The 23,616-nt window shown below is 47.7% G+C and overlaps 13 non-coding genes and 1 pseudogene across 13 annotated transcripts; all 14 read left to right on the forward strand.

Annotated features, from left to right (window-relative positions):
* Positions 1–231: 231 nt before the first annotated feature.
* Positions 232–394, forward strand: LOC135011561 (U1 spliceosomal RNA). The gene has a single exon (XR_010210634.1). It is a non-coding gene; the product is annotated as a U1 spliceosomal RNA (small nuclear RNA).
* Positions 395–1,065: 671 nt separating this feature from the next.
* LOC135011580 (U1 spliceosomal RNA) lies at positions 1,066–1,229 on the forward strand. Its single transcript, XR_010210649.1, has one exon. It is a non-coding gene; the product is annotated as a U1 spliceosomal RNA (small nuclear RNA).
* A 152-nt stretch (positions 1,230–1,381) lies between these two features.
* LOC135011563 (U1 spliceosomal RNA) lies at positions 1,382–1,544 on the forward strand. The gene has a single exon (XR_010210636.1). It is a non-coding gene; the product is annotated as a U1 spliceosomal RNA (small nuclear RNA).
* A 678-nt stretch (positions 1,545–2,222) lies between these two features.
* LOC135011586 (U1 spliceosomal RNA) lies at positions 2,223–2,386 on the forward strand. Its single transcript, XR_010210655.1, has one exon. It is a non-coding gene; the product is annotated as a U1 spliceosomal RNA (small nuclear RNA).
* Positions 2,387–2,538: 152 nt separating this feature from the next.
* LOC135011619 (U1 spliceosomal RNA) lies at positions 2,539–2,701 on the forward strand. Its single transcript, XR_010210689.1, has one exon. It is a non-coding gene; the product is annotated as a U1 spliceosomal RNA (small nuclear RNA).
* A 678-nt stretch (positions 2,702–3,379) lies between these two features.
* On the forward strand, positions 3,380–3,543 carry LOC135011608 (U1 spliceosomal RNA). Its single transcript, XR_010210676.1, has one exon. It is a non-coding gene; the product is annotated as a U1 spliceosomal RNA (small nuclear RNA).
* A 152-nt stretch (positions 3,544–3,695) lies between these two features.
* LOC135011620 (U1 spliceosomal RNA) lies at positions 3,696–3,858 on the forward strand. Its single transcript, XR_010210690.1, has one exon. It is a non-coding gene; the product is annotated as a U1 spliceosomal RNA (small nuclear RNA).
* Positions 3,859–4,534: 676 nt separating this feature from the next.
* Positions 4,535–4,698, forward strand: LOC135011604 (U1 spliceosomal RNA). The gene has a single exon (XR_010210671.1). It is a non-coding gene; the product is annotated as a U1 spliceosomal RNA (small nuclear RNA).
* Positions 4,699–4,850: 152 nt separating this feature from the next.
* LOC135011573 (U1 spliceosomal RNA) lies at positions 4,851–5,001 on the forward strand (annotated as a pseudogene).
* Positions 5,002–5,688: 687 nt separating this feature from the next.
* Positions 5,689–5,852, forward strand: LOC135011596 (U1 spliceosomal RNA). Its single transcript, XR_010210664.1, has one exon. It is a non-coding gene; the product is annotated as a U1 spliceosomal RNA (small nuclear RNA).
* A 152-nt stretch (positions 5,853–6,004) lies between these two features.
* Positions 6,005–6,167, forward strand: LOC135011574 (U1 spliceosomal RNA). The gene has a single exon (XR_010210645.1). It is a non-coding gene; the product is annotated as a U1 spliceosomal RNA (small nuclear RNA).
* Positions 6,168–6,821: 654 nt separating this feature from the next.
* On the forward strand, positions 6,822–6,985 carry LOC135011593 (U1 spliceosomal RNA). The gene has a single exon (XR_010210661.1). It is a non-coding gene; the product is annotated as a U1 spliceosomal RNA (small nuclear RNA).
* A 152-nt stretch (positions 6,986–7,137) lies between these two features.
* Positions 7,138–7,300, forward strand: LOC135011617 (U1 spliceosomal RNA). Its single transcript, XR_010210686.1, has one exon. It is a non-coding gene; the product is annotated as a U1 spliceosomal RNA (small nuclear RNA).
* A 15,244-nt stretch (positions 7,301–22,544) lies between these two features.
* LOC135011602 (U1 spliceosomal RNA) lies at positions 22,545–22,707 on the forward strand. Its single transcript, XR_010210670.1, has one exon. It is a non-coding gene; the product is annotated as a U1 spliceosomal RNA (small nuclear RNA).
* Positions 22,708–23,616: the final 909 nt, after the last annotated feature.

Raw genomic sequence — 23,616 nt, forward strand, 5'->3', positions numbered from 1 at the left:
TGTTCCTTGCGCAATACAGATATGGTATGCCATCACAGCCTGTGGGTAAGTGCAGATTCAGCACTCTCACAGAGTGAGATTGCTGTCACTCACACAATGGTGGAGCTGCTAATTCACAGATTTGTGTGCTCATTGGAATACACACATGCAGTCTATGCTGCCTCAGTTGGATCTCCTTCACTTGACAGGGGGGTGCCCGAGCAGCGACCCTCCCCAGCTCTAGCCCAACTCCTACTTACCTGCCAGGTGAGATACTATGATCATGAAGGTGCTTCTCCCAGGTCAAGGCTCACCCATTGCACTCTGGGTGTGCTGCTCCTGCGATTTCCCCAAATGTGGGACACTTGACTGCATAATTTGTGTTTCCTCTGGTCGGCTCTCGTATAATTCAGATCTCTTTGTCTCAGGTCTCTCTCCAGCCTAGTTTGCTGTCTGTTTCCACTTCTCTTTTCTTGAGCCGCTCCCTTCTATGCCCTTGCGCACTATCCTGACTTCTCCCGTCTGCTTACTTTGTGCCATCCAACGCACAATGCGAACTTCAGGTAGTGCTGCAGGGCCCACACTCTTTTAGTTGCCTTACAGAGCAGCTCTGGAGCTGTTACAGTGCTCAGCTGCTGGAAGAAATCAGCTTGAATGCTTCAGTTGCTGGGGCATAGCCAACATGAGCCCCACACCGAAGGAGGATGGAGGTGTTTAATGCGAATTAGGGGTCATCCAAGCGCCGCAAAAGGCCGCCATGCCCTGCACATCCCTTTTTTCTTTTCATATGCAGACGAGGGTTGAAGCCAACTTTGACCCACTGCTTGGATGACATCACCATATGCAAATCCATCTGCTGCAGGCCTTCCCCCAGGAATGCTTGCACTAGTTGTTGCATTTGGTTTGTTGTTTGGGGGTGCTTCAGTATTAGGCAGCCTTCTGCCCTCCCATGTTCATCTGAAAATATGTGTTCTCCCTGTAGTTGTTGTCCCCAGATGAGAGTTCCCTTGTGCTGCCTCAGTTGAATCTCCTTTACTTGACAGAGATGTGCCTGAGCAGCGGCCCTCCCCAGCCCTGTCCCAAATCATACTTATTTTGCATAGGAGATACCATGGTCATGAAGATTGTTCTCCCAGGGTGAGGTTCATTCATTGCATTCTGGGTATGCTGACCCCTGTGATTTCCCCAAATGTGGGAAACTCGACTGCATTATTTGTGGTAGTGGGGGACTGTGTTTGTGCTTTCCTCTGGTCAGCTCTGGTAAAAGTCAGATTTCTTTGTCTCAGATCTTCCTCTAGCCTTGTTCTTCTTTCGAGAGTTCCCTTGTGCTGCCTCAGTTGGATCTCCTTCACTTGACAGGGGGGTGCCCGAGCAGCGACCCTCCCTAGCTCTAGCCCAAATCCTACTTACCTGCCAGGTGAGATACTATGATCATGAAGGTGCTTCTCCCAGGGCAAGGCTCACCCATTGCACTCTGGGTGTGCTGCCCCTGTGATTTCCCCAAATGTGGGAAACTTGACTGCATAATTTGTGTTTCCACTGGCCGGCTTTCATATAATTCAGATCTCTTTGTCTAAGGTCTCTCTCCAGCCTAGTTTGCTGTCTGTTTCCACTTCTTCTTTTTTTTTTGAGCCCCTCCCTTCTATACCCTTGTGCACTATCCTGACTTCTCCTCCTGTCTGCTTACTTTGTGCCTTCCAATGCACAATGCAAACTACAGGTAGTGCTGCAGGGCCCACAACCTTTTACTTGCCTTACAGAGCAGCTCTGGAGCTGTTACAGTGCCAAGCTGCTGCAAGAAATCAGCTTGAATGCTTCAGGGGCTGGGGCATTGCCAACATGAGCCCCACACCGAAGGAGGGTGGGGGTGTTTAATGTGAACTAAGGGTCATCCAAGCGCCGCAAAAGGCCGCCATGCCCTGCATACCCCTTTTCTCTTTTCATATGCAGATGAGGGTTCCAGCCAACTTTGGCCCACTGCTTGGATGACATCACTGTATGCAAATCCGTCTTCTGCAGACCTTCCCCCAGGAATGCTTGTACTAGTTGTTGCATTTGGTTTGTTGTTTGGGGGTGCTTCAGTATTAGGCAGCCTTCTGCCCTCCCATGTTCATTTGAAAATATGTGTTCTCCCTGCAGTTGTTGTCCCCAGATGAGAGTTCCCTTGTGCTGCCTCAGTTGAATCTCCTTTACTTGACAGAGATATGCCTGAGCAGCGGCCCTCCCCAGCCCTATCCCAAATCATACTTATTTTGCATAGGAGATACCATGGTCATGAAGATTGTTCTCCCAGGGTGAGGTTCATTCATTGCATTCTGGGTATGCTGACCCCTGTGATTTCCCCAAATGTGGGAAACTCGACTGCATTATTTGTGGTAGTTGGGGACTGTGTTTGTGCTTTCCTCTGGTCAGCTCTGGTAAAAGTCAGATTTCTTTGTCTCAGATCTTCCTCTAGCCTTGTTCTTCTTTCGAGAGTTCCCTTGTGCTGCCTCAGTTGGATCTCCTTCACTTGACAGGGGGGTGCCCGAGCAGCGACCCTCCCCAGCTCTAGCCCAACTCCTACTTACCTGCCAGGTGAGATACTATGATCAGGAAGGTGCTTCTCCCAGGGCAAAGCTCACCCATTGCACTCTGGGTGTGCTGCTCCTGCGATTTCCCCAAATGTGGGACACTTGACTGCATAATTTGTGTTTCCTCTGGTCGGCTCTCGTATAATTCAGATCTCTTTTTCTCAGGTCTCTCTCCAGCCTAGTTTGCTGTCTGTTTCCACTTCTTCTTTTTTTTTTGAGCCCCTCCCTTCTATACCCTTGTGCACTATCCTGACTTCTCCTCCTGTCTGCTTACTTTGTGCCTTCCAATGCACAATGCAAACTACAGGTAGTGCTGCAGGGCCCACAACCTTTTACTTGCCTTACAGAGCAGCTCTGGAGCTGTTACAGTGCCAAGCTGCTGCAAGAAATCAGCTTGAATGCTTCAGGGGCTGGGGCATTGCCAACATGAGCCCCACACCGAAGGAGGGTGGGGGTGTTTAATGCGAACTAAGGGTCATCCAAGCGCCGCAAAAGGCCGCCATGCCCTGCATACCCCTTTTCTCTTTTCATATGCAGATGAGGGTTCCAGCCAACTTTGGCCCACTGCTTGGATGACATCACTGTATGCAAATCCGTCTTCTGCAGACCTTCCCCCAGGAATGCTTGTACTAGTTGTTGCATTTGGTTTGTTGTTTGGGGGTGCTTCAGTATTAGGCAGCCTTCTGCCCTCCCATGTTCATTTGAAAATATGTGTTCTCCCTGCAGTTGTTGTCCCCAGATGAGAGTTCCCTTGTGCTGCCTCAGTTGAATCTCCTTTACTTGACAGAGATATGCCTGAGCAGCGGCCCTCCCCAGCCCTATCCCAAATCATACTTATTTTGCATAGGAGATACCATGGTCATGAAGATTGTTCTCCCAGGGTGAGGTTCATTCATTGCATTCTGGGTATGCTGTCCCATGTGATTTCCCCAAATGTGGGAAACTCGACTGCATTATTTGTGGTAGTGGGGGACTGTGTTTGTGCTTTCTTCTGGTCAACTCTGGTAAAAGTCAGATTTCTTTGTCTCAGATCTTCCTCTAGCCTTGTTCTTCTTTCGAGAGTTCCCTTGTGCTGCCTCAGTTGGATCTCCTTCACTTGACAGGGGGGTGCCCGAGCAGCGACCCTCCCCAGCTCTAGCCCAACTCCTACTTACCTGCCAGGTGAGATACTATGATCAGGAAGGTGCTTCTCCCAGGGCAAAGCTCACCCATTGCACTCTGGGTGTGCTGCTCCTGCGATTTCCCCAAATGTGGGACACTTGACTGCATAATTTGTGTTTCCTCTGGTCGGCTCTCGTATAATTCAGATCTCTTTTTCTCAGGTCTCTCTCCAGCCTAGTTTGCTGTCTGTTTCCACTTCTTTGTTTTTTTGAGCCCCTCCCTTCTATACCCTTGTGCACTATCCTGACTTCTCCTCCTGTCTGCTTACTTTGTGCCTTCCAATGCACAATGCAAACTACAGGTAGTGCTGCAGGGCCCACAACCTTTTACTTGCCTTACAGAGCAGCTCTGGAGCTGTTACAGTGCCAAGCTGCTGCAAGAAATCAGCTTGAATGCTTCAGGGGCTGGGGCATAGCCAACATGAGCCCCACACTGAAGGAGGGTGGAGGTGTTTAATGCGAACTAGGGGTCATCCAAGCGCCGCAAAAGGCCGCCATGCCCTGCACGCCCCTTTTCTCTTTTCATATGCAGATGAGGGTTGAAGCCAACTTTGACCCACTGCTTGGATGACATCACCGTATGCAAATCCATCTGCTGCAGGCCTTCCCCCAGGAATGCTTGTACTAGTTGTTGCATTTGGTTTGTTGTTTGGGGGTGCTTCAGTATTAGGCAGCCTTCTGCCCTCCCATGTTCATCTGAAAATATGTGTTCTCCCTGCAGTTGTTGTCCCCAGATGAGAGTTCCCTTGTGCTGCCTCAGTTGAATCTCCTTTACTTGACAGAGATGTGCCTGAGCAGCGGCCCTCCCCAGCTCTATCCCAAATCATACTTATTTTGCATAGGAGATACCATGGTCATGAAGATTGTTCTCCCAGGGCGAGGTTCATTCATTGCATTCTGGGTATGCTGACCCCTGTGATTTCCCCAAATGTGGGAAACTCGACTGAATTATTTGTGGTAGTGGGGGACTGTGTTTGTGCTTTCCTCTGGTCAGCTCTGGTAAAAGTCAGATTTCTTTGTCTCAGATCTTCCTCTAGCCTTGTTCTTCTTTCGAGAGTTCCCTTGTGCTGCCTCAGTTGGATCTCCTTCATTTGACAGGGGGGTGCCCGAGCAGCGACCCTCCCCAGGTCTAGCTCAACTCCTACTTACCTGCCAGGTGAGATACTATGATCATGAAGGTGCTTCTCCCAGGGCAAGCTCACCCATTGCACTCTGGGTGTGCTGCTCCTGCGATTTCCCCAAATGTGGGAAACTTAACTGCATAATTTGTGTTTCCCCAGGTCAGCTCTCGTATAATTCAGATCTCTTTGTCTCAGGTCTCTCTCCAGCCTAGTTTGCTGTCTGTTTCCACTTCTTTTTTTTTTTGAGCCCCTCCCTTCTATACCCTTGTGCACTATCCTGACTTCTCCTCCTGTCTGCTTACTTTGTGCCTTCCAATGCACAATGCAAACTACAGGTAGTGCTGCAGGGCCCACAACCTTTTACTTGCCTTACAGAGCAGCTCTGGAGCTGTTACAGTGCTAAGCTGCTGCAAGAAATCAGCTTGAATGCTTCAGGGGCTGGGGCATTGCCAACATGAGCCCCACACCGAAGGAGGGTGGGGGTGTTTAATGCGAACTAGGGGTCATCCAAGCGCCGCAAAAGGCTGCCATGCCCTGCACGCCCCTTTTCTCTTTTCATATGCAGACGAGGGTTGATGCCAACTTTGACCCACTGCTTGGATTACATCACCATATGCAAATCCATCTGCTGCAGGCCTTCCCCCAGGAATGCTTGCACTAGTTGTTGCATTTGGTTTGTTGTTTGGGGGTGCTTCAGTATTAGGCAGCCTTCTGCCCTCCCATGTTCATCTGAAAATATGTGTTCTCCCTGCAGTTGTTGTCCCCAGATGAGAGTTCCGTTGTGCTGCCTCAGTTGAATCTCCTTTACTTTACAGAGATGTGCCTGAGCAGCGGCCCTCCCCAGTCCTATCCCAAATCATATTTATTTTGCATAGGAGATACCATGGTCATGAAGATTGTTCTCCCAGGGTGAGGTTCATTCATTGCATTCTGGGTATGCTGACCCCTATGATTTCCCCAAATGTGGGAAACTCGACTGCATTATTTGTGGTAGTGGGGGACTGTGTTTGTGCTTTCCTCTGGTCAGCTCTGGTAAAAGTCAGATTTCTTTGTCTCAGATCTTCCTCTAGCCTTGTTCTTCTTTCGAGAGTTCCCTTGTGCTGCCTCAGTTGGATCTCCTTCACTTGACAGGGGGGTGCCCGAGCAGCGACCCTCCCCAGCTCTAGCCCAACTCCTACTTACCTGCCAGGTGAGATACTATGATCATGATGGTGCTTCTCCCAGGGCAAGACTCACCCATTGCACTCTGGGTGTGCTGCCCCTGTGATTTCCCCAAATGTGGGAAACTTGACTGCATAATTTGTGTTTCCACTGGTCGGCTTTCATATAATTCAGATTTCTTTGTCTTAGGTCTCTCTCCAGCCTAGTTTGCTGTCTGTTTCCACTTCTTTTTTTTTGAGCCCCTCCCTTCTATACCCTTGTGCACTATCCCGACTTCTCCTCCTGTCTGCTTACTTTGTGCCTTCCAATGCACAATGCAAACTACAGGTAGTGCTACAGGGCCCACAACATTTTACTTGCCTTACAGAGCAGCTCTGGAGCTGTTACAGTGCCAAGCTGCTGCAAGAATTCAGCTTGAATGCTTCAGGGGCTGGGGCATTGCCAACATGAGCCCCACACCGAAGGAGGGTGGGGGTGTTTAATGCAAACTAAGGGTCAGCCAAGCCCTGCATACCCCTTTTCTCTTTTCATATGCAGATGAGGGTTCCAGCCAACTTTGGCCCACTGCTTGGATGACATCACTGTATGCAAATCCGTCTTCTGCAGACCTTCCCCCAGGAATGCTTGTACTAGTTGTTGCATTTGGTTTGTTGTTTGGGGGTGCTTCAGTATTAGGCAGCCTTCTGCCCTCCCATGTTCATTTGAAAATATGTGTTCTCCCTGCAGTTGTTGTCCCCAGATGAGAGTTCCCTTGTGCTGCCTCAGTTGAATCTCCTTTACATGACAGAGATATGCCTGAGCAGCGGCCCTCTCCAGCCCTATCCCAAATCCTACTTATTTTGCATAGGAGATACCATGGTCATGAAGATTGTTCTCCCAGGGTGAGGTTCATTCATTGCATTCTGGGTATGCTGACCCCTGTGATTTCCCCAAATGTGGGAAACTCGACTGCATTATTTGTGGTAGTGGGGGACTGTGTTTGTGCTTTCCTCTGGTCAGCTCTGGTAAAAGTCAGATTTCTTTGTCTCAGATCTTCTTCTAGCCTTGTTCTTCTTTCGAGAGTTCCCTTGTGCTGCCTCAGTTGGATCTCCTTCACTTGACAGGGGGGTGCCCGAGCAGCGACCCTCCCCAGCTCTAGCCCAACTCCTACTTACCTGCCAGGTGAGATACTATGATCAGGAAGGTGCTTCTCCCAGGGCAAGGCTCACCCATTGCACTCTGGGTGTGCTGCTCCTGCGATTTCCCCAAATGTGGGACACTTGACTGCATAATTTGTGTTTCCTCTGGTCGGCTCTCGTATAATTCAGATCTCTTTGTCTCAGGTCTCTCTCCAGCCTAGTTTGCTGTCTGTTTCCACTTCTCTTTTCTTGAGCCGCTCCCTTCTATGCCCTTGCGCACTATCCTGACTTCTCCCGTCTGCTTACTTTGTGCCTTCCAACGCACAATGCGAACTACAGGTAGTGCTGCAGGGCCCACACCCTTTTAGTTGCCTTACAGAGCAGCTCTGGAGCTGTTACAGTTAGAGATGAGCGGGTTCGGTTTCTCTGAATCCGAACCCGCCAGAACTTCATGTTTTTTTTCACGGGTCCGAGCGACTCGGATCTTCTTGCCTTGCTCGGTTAACCCGAGCGCGCCCGAACGTCATCATGACGCTGTCGGATTCTCGCGAGGCTCGGATTCTATCGCGAGACTCGGATTCTATATAAGGAGCCGCGCGTCGCCGCCATTTTCACACATGCATTGAGATTGATAGGGAGAGGACGTGGCTGGCGTCCTCTCCGTTTAGAATAGATTAGAGAGACACTTGATTTACTAATTTTGGGGAGCATTAGGAGTACTCAGTACAGTGCAGAGTTTTGCTGATAGTGACCAGTGACCACCAGTTTTATTTATAATCCGTTCTCTGCCTGAAAAAAGCGATACACAGCACACAGTGACTCAGTCACATACCATATCTGTGTGCACTGCTCAGGCTCAGGCCAGTGTGCTGCATCATCTATTATCTATATATAAATAATATTATATATATCTGTCTGACTGCTCAGCTCACACAGCTTATAATTGTGGGGGAGACTGGGGAGCACTACTGCAGTGCCAGTTATAGGTTATAGCTGGAGCCAGGAGTACATAATATATTATATAGTGAGTGACCACCAGACACACAGTGCAGTTTATTTAATATATCCGTTCTCTGCCTGAAAAAAGCGATACACACAGTGACTCAGTCAGTCACATACCATATCTGTGTGCACTGCTCAGGCTCAGGCCAGTGTGCTGCATCATCTATATATATTATATATCTGTCTGACTGCTCAGCTCACACAGCTTATAATTGTGGGGGAGACTGGGGAGCACAACTGCAGTGCCAGTTATAGGTTATAGCAGGAGCCAGGAGTACATAATATTATATTAAAATTAAACAGTGCACACTTTTGCTGCAGGAGTGCCACTGCCAGTGTGACTAGTGACCAGTGACCTGACCACTAGAGATGAGCGCCGGAAATTTTTCGGGTTTTGTGTTTTGGTTTTGGGTTCGGTTCCGCGGCCGTGTTTTGGGTTCGACCGCGTTTTGGCAAAACCTCACCGAATTTTTTTTGTCGGATTCGGGTGTGTTTTGGATTCGGGTGTTTTTTTCAAAAAACCCTAAAAAACAGCTTAAATCATAGAATTTGGGGGTAATTTTGATCCCAAAGTATTATTAACCTCAAAAAACATAATTTACACTCATTTTCAGCCTATTCTGAACACATCACACCTCACAATATTATTTTTAGTCCTAAAATTTGCACCGAGGTCGCTGTGTGAGTAAGATAAGCGACCCTAGTGGCCGACACAAACACCGGGCCCATCTAGGAGTGGCACTGCAGTGTCACGCAGGATGGCCCTTCCAAAAAACCCTCCCCAAACAGCACATGACGCAAAGAAAAAAAGAGGCGCAATGAGGTAGCTGTGTGAGTAAGATTAGCGACCCTAGTGGCCGACACAAACACCGGGCACATCTAGGAGTGGCACTGCAGTGTCACGCAGGATGTCCCTTCCAAAAAACCCTCCCCAAACAGCACATGACGCAAAGAAAAAAAGAGGCGCAATGAGGTAGCTGACTGTGTGAGTAAGATTAGCGACCCTAGTGGCCGACACAAACACCGGGCCCATCTAGGAGTGGCACTGCAGTGTCACGCAGGATGTCCCTTCCAAAAAACCCTCCCCAAACAGCACATGACGCAAAGAAAAAAAGAGGCGCAATGAGGTAGCTGACTGTGTGAGTAAGATTAGCGACCCTAGTGGCCGACACAAACACCGGGCCCATCTAGGAGTGGCACTGCAGTGTCACGCAGGATGTCCCTTCCAAAAAACCCTCCCCAATCAGCACATGATGCAAAGAAAAAGAAAAGAAAAAAGAGGTGCAAGATGGAATTATCCTTGGGCCCTCCCACCCACCCTTATGTTGTATAAACAAAACAGGACATGCACACTTTAACCAACCCATCATTTCAGTGACAGGGTCTGCCACACGACTGTGACTGATATGACGGGTTGGTTTGGACCCCCCCCAAAAAAGAAGCAATTAATCTCTCCTTGCACAAACTGGCTCTACAGAGGCAAGATGTCCACCTCATCTTCACCCTCCGATATATCACCGTGTACATCCCCCTCCTCACAGATTATCAATTCGTCCCCACTGGAATCCACCATCTCAGCTCCCTGTGTACTTTGTGGAGGCAATTGCTGCTGGTCAATGTCTCCGCGGAGGAATTGATTATAATTCATTTTAATGAACATCATCTTCTCCACATTTTCTGGATGTAACCTCGTACGCCGATTGCTGACAAGGTGAGCGGCGGCACTAAACACTCTTTCGGAGTACACACTTGTGGGAGGGCAACTTAGGTAGAATAAAGCCAGTTTGTGCAAGGGCCTCCAAATTGCCTCTTTTTCCTGCCAGTATAAGTACGGACTGTGTGACGTGCCTACTTGGATGCGGTCACTCATATAATCCTCCACCATTCTATCAATGTTGAGAGAATCATATGCAGTGACAGTAGACGACATGTCCGTAATCGTTGTCAGGTCCTTCAGTCCGGACCAGATGTCAGCATCAGCAGTCGCTCCAGACTGCCCTGCATCACCGCCAGCGGGTGGGCTCGGAATTCTGAGCCTTTTCCTCGCACCCCCAGTTGCGGGAGAATGTGAAGGAGGAGATGTTGACAGGTCGCGTTCCGCTTGACTTGACAATTTTGTCACCAGCAGGTCTTTCAACCCCAGCAGACCTGTGTCTGCCGGAAAGAGAGATCCAAGGTAGGCTTTAAATCTAGGATCGAGCACGGTGGCCAAAATGTAGTGCTCTGATTTCAACAGATTGACCACCCGTGAATCCTTGTTAAGCGAATTAAGGGCTGCATCCACAAGTCCCACATGCCTAGCGGAATCGCTCCGTGTTAGCTCCTTCTTCAATGCCTCCAGCTTCTTCTGCAAAAGCCTGATGAGGGGAATGACCTGACTCAGGCTGGCAGTGTCTGAACTGACTTCACGTGTGGCAAGTTCAAAGGGCATCAGAACCTTGCACAACGTTGAAATCATTCTCCACTGCACTTGAGACAGGTGCATTCCATCTCCTATATCGTGCTCAATTGTATAGGCTTGAATGGCCTTTTGCTGCTCCTCCAACCTCTGAAGCATATAGAGGGTTGAATTCCACCTCGTTACCACTTCTTGCTTCAGATGATGGCAGGGCAGGTTCAGTAGTTTTTGGTGGTGCTCCAGTCTTCTGTACGTGGTGCCTGTACGCCGAAAGTGTCCCGCAATTTTTCTGGCCACCGACAGCATCTCTTGCACGCCCCTGTCGTTTTTTAAAAAATTCTGCACCACCAAATTCAAGGTATGTGCAAAACATGGGACGTGCTGGAATTTGCCCATATTTAATGCACACACAATATTGCTGGCGTTGTCCGATGCCACAAATCCACAGGAGAGTCCAATTGGGGTAAGCCATTCCGCGATGATCTTCCTCAGTTGCCGTAAGAGGTTTTCAGCTGTGTGCGTATTCTGGAAAGCGGTGATACAAAGCGTAGCCTGCCTAGGAAAGAGTTGGCGTTTGCGAGATGCTGCTACTGGTGCCGCCGCTGCTGTTCTTGCGGCGGGAGTCCATACATCTACCCAGTGGGCTGTCACAGTCATATAGTCCTGACCCTGCCCTGCTCCACTTGTCCACATGTCCGTGGTTAAGTGGACATTGGGTACAACTGCATTTTTTAGGACACTGGTGAGTCTTTTTCTGACGTCCGTGTACATTCTCGGTATCGCCTGCCTAGAGAAGTGGAACCTAGATGGTATTTGGTAACGGGGGCACACTGCCTCAATAAATTGTCTAGTTCCCTGTGAACTAACGGCGGATACCGGACGCACGTCTAACACCAACATAGTTGTCAAGGACTCAGTTATCCGCTTTGCAGTAGGATGACTGCTGTGATATTTCATCTTCCTCGCAAAGGACTGTTGAACAGTCAATTGCTTACTGGAAGTAGTACAAGTGGGCTTACGACTTCCCCTCTGGGATGACCATCGACTCCCAGCGGCAACAACAGCAGCGCCAGCAGCAGTAGGCGTTACACGCAAGGATGCATCGGAGGAATCCCAGGCAGGAAAGGACTCGTCAGACTTGCCAGTGACATGGCCTGCAGGACTATTGGCATTCCTGGGGAAGGAGGAAATTGACACTGAGGGAGTTGGTGGGGTGGTTTGCGTGAGCTTGGTTACAAGAGGAAGGGATTTACTGGTCAGTGGACTGCTTCCGCTGTCACCCAAAGTTTTTGAACTTGTCACTGACTTATTATGAATGCGCTGCAGGTGACGTATAAGGGAGGATGTTCCGAGGTGGTTAACGTCCTTACCCCTACTTATTACAGCTTGACAAAGGGAACACACGGCTTGACACCTGTTGTCCGCATTTCTGGTGAAATACCTCCACACCGAAGAGCTGATTTTTTTGGTATTTTCACCTGGCATGTCAACGGCCATATTCCTCCCACGGACAACAGGTGTCTCCCCGGGTGCCTGACTTAAACAAACCACCTCACCATCAGAATCCTCCTGGTCAATTTCCTCCCCAGCGCCAGCAACACCCATATCCTCCTCATCCTGGTGTACTTCAACACTGACATCTTCAATCTGACTATCAGGAACTGGACTGCGGGTGCTTCTTCCAGCACTTGCAGGGGGCATGCAAATAGTGGAAGGCGCATGCTCTTCACGTCCAGTGTTGGGAAGGTCAGGCATCGCAAACGACACAATTGGACTCTCCTTGTGGATTTGGGATTTCAAAGAACGCACAGTTCTTTGCGGTGCTTTTGCCAGCTTGAGTCTTTTCAGTTTTCTAGCGAGAGGCTGAGTGCTTCCATCCTCATGTGAAGCTGAACCACTAGCCATGAACATAGGCCAGGGCCTCAGCCGTTCCTTGCCACTCCGTGTGGTAAATGGCATATTGGCAAGTTTACGCTTCTCCTCCGACAATTTTATTTTAGGTTTTGGAGTCCTTTTTTTTCTGATATTTGGTGTTTTGGATTTGACATGCTCTGTACTATGACATTGGGCATCGGCCTTGGCAGACGACGTTGCTGGCATTTCATCGTCTCGGCCATGACTAGTGGCAGCAGCTTCAGCACGAGGTGGAAGTGGATCTTGATCTTTCCCTAATTTTGGAACCTCAACTTTTTTGTTCTCCATATTTTATAGGCAGAACTAAAAGGCACCTCAGGTAAACAATGGAGATGGATGGATTGGATACTAGTATACAATTATGGACGGACTGCCACGGTTAGGTGGTATAAAAAAACCACGGTTAGGTGGTATATATTATAATAATAATACAATTATGGATGGACGGACTGCCTGCCGACTGCCGACACAGAGGTAGCCACAGCCGTGAACTACCGCACTGTACACTGGTTGATAAAGAGATAGTAGTATACTCGTAACAACTAGTATGACACTATGACGACGGTATAAAGAATGGAAAAAAAACCACGGTTAGGTGGTATATATTATAATAATAATACAATTATGGATGGACGGACTGCCTGCCGACTGCCGACACAGAGGTAGCCACAGCCGTGAACTACCGCACTGTACACTGGTTGATAAAGAGATAGTAGTATACTCGTAACAACTAGTATGACACTATGACGACGGTATAAAGAATGAAAAAAAAACCACGGTTAGGTGGTATATATTATAATAATAATACAATTATGGATGGACGGACTGCCTGCCGACTGCCGACACAGAGGTAGCCACAGCCGTGAACTACCGCACTGTACACTGGTTGATAAAGAGATAGTAGTATACTCGTAACAATTAGGATGACACTATGACGGTATAAAGAATGAAAAAAAAAACCACGGTTAGGTGGTAGGTATATAATAATAAATAATACAATTCTGGTCGGACGGACTGCCTGCCGTGTGCCGACACAGAGGTAGCCACAGCCGTGAACTACCGCACTGTACACTGGTTGATAAAGAGATAGTAGTATACTCGTAACAATTAGGATGACACTATGACGGTATAAAGAATGAAAAAAAAAACCACGGTTAGGTGGTAGGTATATAATAATAAATAATACAATTCTGGTCGGACGGACTGCCTGCCGTGTGCCGACACAGAGGTAGCCACAGCCGTGAACTACCGCACTGTACACTGGTTGATAAAGAGATAGTAGTATACTCGTAACAATTAGGATGACACTATGACGGTATAAAGAATGAAAAAAAAAACCACGGTTAGGTGGTAGGTATATAATAATAAATAATACAATTCTGGTCGGACGGACTGCCTGCCGTGTGCCGACACAGAGGTAGCCACAGCCGTGAACTACCGCACTGTACACTGGTTGATAAAGAGATAGTAGTATACTCGTAACAATTAGGATGACACTATGACGGTATAAAGAATGAAAAAAAAAACCACGGTTAGGTGGTAGGTATATAATAATAAATAATACAATTCTGGTCGGACGGACTGCCTGCCGTGTGCCGACACAGAGGTAGCCACAGCCGTGAACTACCGCACTGTACACTGGTTGATAAAGAGATAGTAGTATACTCGTAACAATTAGGATGACACTATGACGGTATAAAGAATGAAAAAAAAAAACCACGGTTAGGTGGTAGGTATATAATAATAAATAATACAATTCTGGTCGGACGGACTGCCTGCCGTGTGCCGACACAGAGGTAGCCACAGCCGTGAACTACCGCACTGTACACTGGTTGATAAAGAGATAGTAGTATACTCGTAACAATTAGGATGACACTATGACGGTATAAAGAATGAAAAAAAAAACCACGGTTAGGTGGTAGGTATATAATAATAAATAATACAATTCTGGTCGGACGGACTGCCTGCCGTGTGCCGACACAGAGGTAGCCACAGCCGTGAACTACCGCACTGTACACTGGTTGATAAAGAGATAGTAGTATACTCGTAACAATTAGGATGACACTATGACGGTATAAAGAATGAAAAAAAAAACACGGTTAGGTGGTAGGTATATAATAATAAATAATACAATTCTGGTCGGACGGACTGCCTGCCGTGTGCCGACACAGAGGTAGCCACAGCCGTGAACTACCGCACTGTACACTGGTTGATAAAGAGATAGTAGTATACTCGTAACAATTAGGATGACACTATGACGGTATAAAGAATGAAAAAAAAACCACGGTTAGGTGGTAGGTATATAATAATAAATAATACAATTCTGGTCGGACGGACTGCCTGCCGTGTGCCGACACAGAGGTAGCCACAGCCGTGAACTACCGCACTGTACACTGGTTGATAAAGAGATAGTAGTATACTCGTAACAATTAGGATGACACTATGACGGTATAAAGAATGAAAAAAAAAACCACGGTTAGGTGGTAGGTATATAATAATAAATAATACAATTCTGGTCGGACGGACTGCCTGCCGTGTGCCGACACAGAGGTAGCCACAGCCGTGAACTACCGCACTGTACACTGGTTGATAAAGAGATAGTAGTATACTCGTAACAATTAGGATGACACTATGACGGTATAAAGAATGAAAAAAAAACCCACGGTTAGGTGGTAGGTATATAATAATAAATAATACAATTCTGGTCGGACGGACTGCCTGCCGTGTGCCGACACAGAGGTAGCCACAGCCGTGAACTACCGCACTGTACACTGGTTGATAAAGAGATAGTAGTATACTCGTAACAATTAGGATGACACTATGACGGTATAAAGAATGAAAAAAAAACCACGGTTAGGTGGTAGGTATATAATAATAAATAATACAATTCTGGTCGGACGGACTGCCTGCCGTGTGCCGACACAGAGGTAGCCACAGCCGTGAACTACCGCACTGTACTGTGTCTGCTGCTAATATAGACTGGTTGATATTTAAAGAGATATTAGTAGTATACAACAATACTATACTGGTGGTCAGGCACTGGTCACCACTCCTGCAGCAAAAGTGTGCACTGTTAATTAATATAATTGTACTCCTGGCTCCTGCTAACAACCTGCAGTGCTCCCCAGTCTCCCCCACAATTAATTATAAGCTTTTAATTTATACATTGATGACTGTGCAGCACACTGGGCTGAGCTGAGTGCACACAGACTGAGTCACACTGTGTGACTGACTGTGCTGTGTATCGTTTTTTTTTTCAGGCAGAGAACGGATATAGCAGAGAGAAGTGAACGGATATATTATATTAAATAAAAGTTAACTAGCAACTGCACTGGTCACTGACTGTGGTAAACTAACTCTGTCTGCGACTCTGCACAATCTCTCTCTATCTAATCTATCTATCTCTATTCTAATGGAGAGGACGCCAGACACGTCCTCTCCCTATCAATCTCAATGCACGAGTGAAAATGGCGGCGACGCGCGGCTCCTTATATAGAATCCGAGTCTCGCGATAGAATCCGAGCCTCGCGAGAATCCGACAGCGTCATGATGACGTTCGGGCGCGCTCGGGTTAACCGAGCAAGGCGGGAAGATCCGAGTCGCTCGGACCCGTGAAAAAAAACATGAAGTTCGGGCGGGTTCGGATTCCGAGGAACCGAACCCGCTCATCTCTACTGACCACCAGTATATATAATATTAGTAGTATACTATCTCTTTATCAACCAGTCTATATTAGCAGCAGACACAGTACAGTGCGGTAGTTCACGGCTGTGGCTACCTCTGTGTCGGCACTCGGCAGCCCGTCCATAATTGTATATACCACCTAACCGTGGTTTTTTTTTCTTTCTTTATACATACATACTAGTTACGAGTATACTATCTCTTTATCAACCAGTCTATATATTAGCAGCAGACACAGTACAGTGCGGTAGTTCACGGCTGTGGCTACCTCTGTGTCGGCACTCGGCAGCCCGTCCATAATTGTATATACCACCTAACCGTGGTTTTTTTTTCTTTCTTTATACATACATACTAGTTACGAGTATACTATCTCTTTATCAACCAGTCTATATATTAGCAGCAGACACAGTACAGTGCGGTAGTTCACGGCTGTGGTTACCTCTGTGTCGGCACTCGGCAGCCCGTCCATAATTGTATATACCACCTAACCGTGGTTTTTTTTTCTTTCTTTATACATACATACTAGTTACGAGTATACTATCTCTTTATCAACCAGTCTATATTAGCAGCAGACACAGTACAGTGCGGTAGTTCACGGCTGTGGCTACCTCTGTGTCGGCACTCGGCAGCCCGTCCATAATTGTATATACCACCTAACCGTGGTTTTTTTTTCTTTCTTTATACATACATACTAGTTACGAGTATACTATCTCTTTATCAACCAGTCTATATATTAGCAGCAGACACAGTACAGTGCGGTAGTTCACGGCTGTGGCTACCTCTGTGTCGGCACTCGGCAGCCCGTCCATAATTGTATATACCACCTAACCGTGGTTTTTTTTCCTTTCTTTATACATACATACTAGTTACGAGTATACTATCTCTTTATCAACCAGTCTATATATTAGCAGCAGACACAGTACAGTGCGGTAGTTCACGGCTGTGGCTACCTCTGTGTCGGCACTCGGCAGCCCGTCCATAATTGTATATACCACCTAACCGTGGTTTTTTTTTCTTTCTTTATACATACATACTAGTTACGAGTATACTATCTCTTTATCAACCAGTCTATATATTAGCAGCAGACACAGTACAGTGCGGTAGTTCACGGCTGTGGCTACCTCTGTGTCGGCACTCGGCAGCCCGTCCATAATTGCATATACCACCTAACCGTGGTTTTTTTTTCTTTCTTTATACATACATACTAGTTACGAGTATACTATCTCTTTATCAACCAGTCTATATTAGCAGCAGACACAGTACAGTGCGGTAGTTCACGGCTGTGGCTACCTCTGTGTCGGCACTCGGCAGCCCGTCCATAATTGTATATACCACCTAACCGTGGTTTTTTTTTCTTTCTTTATACATACATACTAGTTACGAGTATACTATCTCTTTATCAACCAGTCTATATATTAGCAGCAGACACAGTACAGTGCGGTAGTTCACGGCTGTGGCTACCTCTGTGTCGGCACTCGGCAGCCCGTCCATAATTGTATATACCACCTAACCGTGGTTTTTTTTTCTTTCTTTATACATACATACTAGTTACGAGTATACTATCTCTTTATCAACCAGTCTATATATTAGCAGCAGACACAGTACAGTGCGGTAGTTCACGGCTGTGGCTACCTCTGTGTCGGCACTCGGCAGCCCGTCCATAATTGTATACTAGTATCCAATCCATCCATCTCCATTGTTTACCTGAGGTGCCTTTTAGTTGTGCCTATTAAAATATGGAGAACAAAAATGTTGAGGTTCCAAAATTAGGGAAAGATCAAGATCCACTTCCACCTCGTGCTGAAGCTGCTGCCACTAGTCATGGCCGAGACGATGAAATGCCAGCAACGTCGTCTGCCAAGGCCGATGCCCAATGTCATAGTACAGAGCATGTTAAATCCAAAACACCAAATATCAGTAAAAAAAGGACTCCAAAACCTAAAATAAAATTGTCGGAGGAGAAGCGTAAACTTGCCAATATGCCATTTACCACACGGAGTGGCAAGGAACGGCTGAGGCCCTGGCCTATGTTCATGGCTAGTGGTTCAGCTTCACATGAGGATGGAAGCACTCAGCCTCTCGCTAGAAAAATGAAAAGACTCAAGCTGGCAAAAGCAGCACAGCAAAGAACTGTGCATTCTTCGAAATCCCAAATCCACAAGGAGAGTCCAATTGTGTCGGTTGCGATGCCTGACCTTCCCAACACTGGACGTGAAGAGCATGCGTCTTCCACCATTTGCACGCCCCCTGCAAGTGCTGGAAGGAGCACCCGCAGTCCAGTTCCTGATAGTCAGATTGAAGATGTCAGTGTTGAAGTACACCAGGATGAGGAGGATATGGGTGTTGCTGGCGCTGGGGAGGAAATTGACCAGGAGGATTCTGATGGTGAGGTGGTTTGTTTAAGTCAGGCACCCGGGGAGACACCTGTTGTCCGTGGGAGGAATATGGCCGTTGACATGCCAGGTGAAAATACCAAAAAAATCAGCTCTTCGGTGTGGAGGTATTTCACCAGAAATGCGGACAACAGGTGTCAAGCCGTGTGTTCCCTTTGTCAAGCTGTAATAAGTAGGGGTAAGGACGTTAACCACCTCGGAACATCCTCCCTTATACGTCACCTGCAGCGCATTCATAATAAGTCAGTGACAAGTTCAAAAACTTTGGGTGACAGCGGAAGCAGTCCACTGACCAGTAAATCCCTTCCTCTTGTAACCAAGCTCACGCAAACCACCCCACCAACTCCCTCAGTGTCAATTTCCTCCTTCCCCAGGAATGCCAATAGTCCTGCAGGCCATGTCACTGGCAATTCTGACGAGTCCTCTCCTGCCTGGGATTCCTCCGATGCATCCTTGCGTGTAACGCCTACTGCTGCTGGCGCTGCTGTTGTTGCCGCTGGGAGTCGATGGTCATCCCAGAGGGGAAGTCGGAAGACCACTTGTACTACTTCCAGTAAGCAATTGACTGTCCAACAGTCCTTTGCGAGGAAGATGAAATATCACAGCAGTCATCCTGCTGCAAAGCGGATAACTCAGGCCTTGGCAGCCTGGGTGGTGAGAAACGTGTTTCCGGTATCCACTGTCAATTCACAGGGAACTAGAGACTTGATTGAGGTACTGTGTTCCCGGTACCAAATACCATCTAGGTTCCATTTCTCTAGGCAGGCGATACCGAGAATGTACACGGACGTCAGAAAAAGACTCACCAGTGTCCTAAAAAATGCAGTTGTACCCAATGTCCACTTAACCACGGACATGTGGACAAGTGGAGCAGGGCAGGGTCAGGACTATATGACTGTGACAGCCCACTGGGTAGATGTATGGACTCCCGCCGCAAGAACAGCAGCGGCGGCACCAGTAGCAGCATCTCGCAAACGCCAACTCTTTCCTAGGCAGGCTACGCTTTGTATCACCGCTTTCCAGAATACGCACACAGCTGAAAACCTCTTACGGCAACTGAGGAAGATCATCGCGGAATGGCTTACCCCAATTGGACTCTCCTGTGGATTTGTGGCATCGGACAACGCCAGCAATATTGTGTGTGCATTAAATATGGGCAAATTCCAGCACGTCCCATGTTTTGTACATACCTTGAATTTGGTGGTGCAGAATTTTTTAAAAAACGACAGGGGCGTGCAAGAGATGCTGTCGGTGGCCAGAAAAATTGCGGGACACTTTCGGCGTACAGGCACCACGTACAGAAGACTGGAGCACCACCAAAAACTACTGAACCTGCCCTGCCATCATCTGAAGCAAGAAGTGGTAACGAGGTGGAATTCAACCCTCTATATGCTTCAGAGGTTGGAGGAGCAGCAAAAGGCCATTCAAGCCTATACAATTGAGCACGATATAGTAGGTGGAATGCACCTGTCTCAAGTGCAGTGGAGAATGATTTCAACGTTGTGCAAGGTTCTGATGCCCTTTGAATTTGCCACACGTGAAGTCAGTTCAGACACTGCCAGCCTGAGTCAGGTCATTCCCCTCATCAGGCTTTTGCAGAAGAAGCTGGAGGCATTGAAGAAGGAGCTAAAAGGGAGCGATTCCGCTAGGCATGTGGGACTTGTGGATGCAGCCCTTAATTCGCTTAACAAGGATTCACGGGTGGTCAATCTGTTGAAATCAGAGCACTACATTTTGGCCACCGTGCTCGATCCTAGATTTAAAGCCTACCTTGGATCTCTCTTTCCGGCAGACACAGGTCTGCTGGGGTTGAAAGACCTGCTGGTGACAAAATTGTCAAGTCAAGCGGAACGCGACCTGTCAACATCTCCTCCTTCACATTCTCCCGCAACTGGGGGTGCGAGGAAAAGGCTCAGAATTCCGAGCCCACCCGCTGGCGGTGATGCAGGGCAGTCTGGAGCGACTGCTGATGCTGACATCTGGTCCGGACTGAAGGACCTGACAACGATTACGGACATGACGTCTACTGTCACTGCATATGATTCTCTCAACATTGATAGAATGGTGGAGGATTATATGAGTGACCGCATCCAAGTAGGCACGTCACACAGTCCGTACTTATACTGGCAGGAAAAAGAGGCAATTTGGAGGCCCTTGCACAAACTGGCTTTATTCTACCTAGGTTGCCCTCCCACAAGTGTGTACTCCGAAAGAGTGTTTAGTGCCGCCGCTCACCTTGTCAGCAATCGGCGTACGAGGTTACATCCAGAAAATGTGGAGAAGATGATGTTCATTAAAATGAATTATAATCAATTCCTCCGCGGAGACATTGACCAGCAGCAATTGCCTCCACAAAGTACACAGGGAGCTGAGATGGTGGATTCCAGTGGGGACGAATTGATAATCTGTGAGGAGGGGGATGTACACGGTGATATATCGGAGGGTGAAGATGAGGTGGACATCTTGCCTCTGTAGAGCCAGTTTGTGCAAGGAGAGATTAATTGCTTCTTTTTTGGGGGGGGGTCCAAACCAACCCGTCATATCAGTCACAGTCGTGTGGCAGACCCTGTCACTGAAATGATGGGTTGGTTAAAGTGTGCATGTCCTGTTTTGTTTATACAACATAAGGGTGGGTGGGAGGGCCCAAGGACAATTCCATCTTGCACCTCTTTTTTCTTTTCTTTTTCTTTGCATCATGTGCTGATTGGGGAGGGTTTTTTGGAAGGGACATCCTGCGTGACACTGCAGTGCCACTCCTAGATGGGCCCGGTGTTTGTGTCGGCCACTAGGGTCGCTAATCTTACTCACACAGTCAGCTACCTCATTGCGCCTCTTTTTTTCTTTGCGTCATGTGCTGTTTGGGGAGGGTTTTTTGGAAGGGACATCCTGCGTGACACTGCAGTGCCACTCCTAGATGGGCCCGGTGTTTGTGTCGGCCACTAGGGTCGCTAATCTTACTCACACAGCTACCTCATTGCGCCTCTTTTTTTCTTTGCGTCATGTGCTGTTTGGGGAGGGTTTTTTGGAAGGGCCATCCTGCGTGACACTGCAGTGCCACTCCTAGATGGGCCCGGTGTTTGTGTCGGCCACTAGGGTCGCTAGTCTTACTCACACAGCTACCTCATTGCGCCTCTTTTTTTCTTTGCGTCATGTGCTGTTTGGGGAGGGTTTTTTGGAAGGGACATCCTGCGTGACACTGCAGTGCCACTCCTAGATGGGCCCGGTGTTTGTGTCGGCCACTAGGGTCGCTTATCTTACTCACACAGCGACCTCGGTGCAAATTTTAGGACTAAAAATAATATTGTGAGGTGTGAGGTATTCAGAATAGACTGAAAATGAGTGTAAATTATGGTTTTTGAGGTTAATAATACTTTGGGATCAAAATGACCCCCAAATTCTATGATTTAAGCTGTTTTTTAGTGTTTTTTGAAAAAAACACCCGAATCCAAAACACACCCGAATCCGACAAAAAAAATTCGGTGAGGTTTTGCCAAAACGCGTTCGAACCCAAAACACGGCCGCGGAACCGAACCCAAAACCAAAACACAAAACCCGAAAAATTTCAGGCGCTCATCTCTAGTTACAGTGCCCAGCTGCTGCAAGAAATCAGCTTGAATGCTTCAGGGGCTGGGGCATAGCCAACATGAGCCCCACACCGAAGGAGGGTGGAGGTGTTTAATGCGAATTAGGGGTCATCCAAGCGCCGCAAAAGGCCGCCATGCCCTGCACATCCCTTTTTTCTTTTCATATGCAGACGAGGGTTGAAGCCAACTTTGACCCACTGCTTGGATGACATCACCAAATGCAAATCCATCTGCTGCAGGCCTTCCCCCAGGAATGCTTGCACTAGTTGTTGCATTTGGTTTGTTGTTTGGGGGTGCTTCAGTATTAGGCAGCCTTCTGCCCTCCCATGTTCATCTGAAAATATGTGTTCTCCCTGCAGTTGTTGTCCCCAGATGAGAGTTCCCTTGTGCTGCCTCAGTTGAATCGCCTTTACTTGACAGAGATGTGCCTGAGCAGCGGCCCTCCCCAGCCCTATCCCAAATCATACTTATTTTGCATAGGAGATACCATGGTCATGAAGATTGTTCTCCCAGGGTGAGGTTCATTCATTGCATTCTGGGTATGCTGACCCCTGTGATTTCCCCAAATGTGGGAAACTCGACTGCATTATTTGTGGTAGTGGGGGACTGTGTTGTGCTTTCCTCTGGTCAGCTCTGGTAAAAGTCAGATTTCTTTGTCTCAGATCTTCCTCTAGCCTTGTTCTTCTTTCGAGAGTTCCCTTGTGACTACTGGGCAAACATTAAGTTACTGTGTATTCCTGGGTTATATAGCGCTGGGGTGTGTGCTGGCATACTCTCTCTCTGTCTCTCCAAAGGGCCTTGAGGGGAAACTGTCTTCAGAAAAAGCATTCCCTGTGTGTGTGGTGTGTCGGTACACGTGTGTCGACATGTCTGAGGAAGAAGGCTATATTAGAGAGGAGCAGGAGCAAATGAATGTGGTGTCTCCGCCGACAGCTGATTGGATGGATATGTGGAATGTTTTAAATGCTAGTGTAAACTCATTGCACAAAATATTAGACAAGGCTGAAGCTTTGGGACAGTCAGGGTCTCAACCCATGCCTGATCCTATGTTGCAGGGACTGTCAGGGTCTCATAAGCGCCCACTATCCCAGATTGTTGACACAGATACAGACACGGATTCTGACTCCAGTGTCGATTACGATGATGCAAAGTTACAGCCAAAATTGGCAAAATCCATTCGATATATGATTATGGCAATAAAAGATGTTTTGCACATCAGAAAGGAACCCCCTGTCCCTGACAAGAGGGTACATATGTACAAGGTGAAAAAGCCTGAGGTAACCTTTGAGGGGGTCACACGAGCTGAACGAGTTATGTGAAAAAGCTTGGGAATCTCCAGATAAAAGACTGCAGATTTCCAAAAGGATTCTTATGGCGTATCCTTTCCCATCAATGGATTGGTTACGATGGGAATCCTCCCCTAGGGTGGACAAAGCATTAACACGCTTATCCAAGAAGGTAGCCCTCCCGTCCCAGTATACGGCTACCCTCAAAGAGTCTGCTGACCGCAAACAGGAGATTACCCTGAAGTCCAT

The sequence above is a fragment of the Pseudophryne corroboree genome, unplaced genomic scaffold, assembly GCF_028390025.1.
Source record: "Pseudophryne corroboree isolate aPseCor3 unplaced genomic scaffold, aPseCor3.hap2 scaffold_249, whole genome shotgun sequence".
NCBI lineage: Eukaryota > Metazoa > Chordata > Amphibia > Anura > Myobatrachidae > Pseudophryne > Pseudophryne corroboree.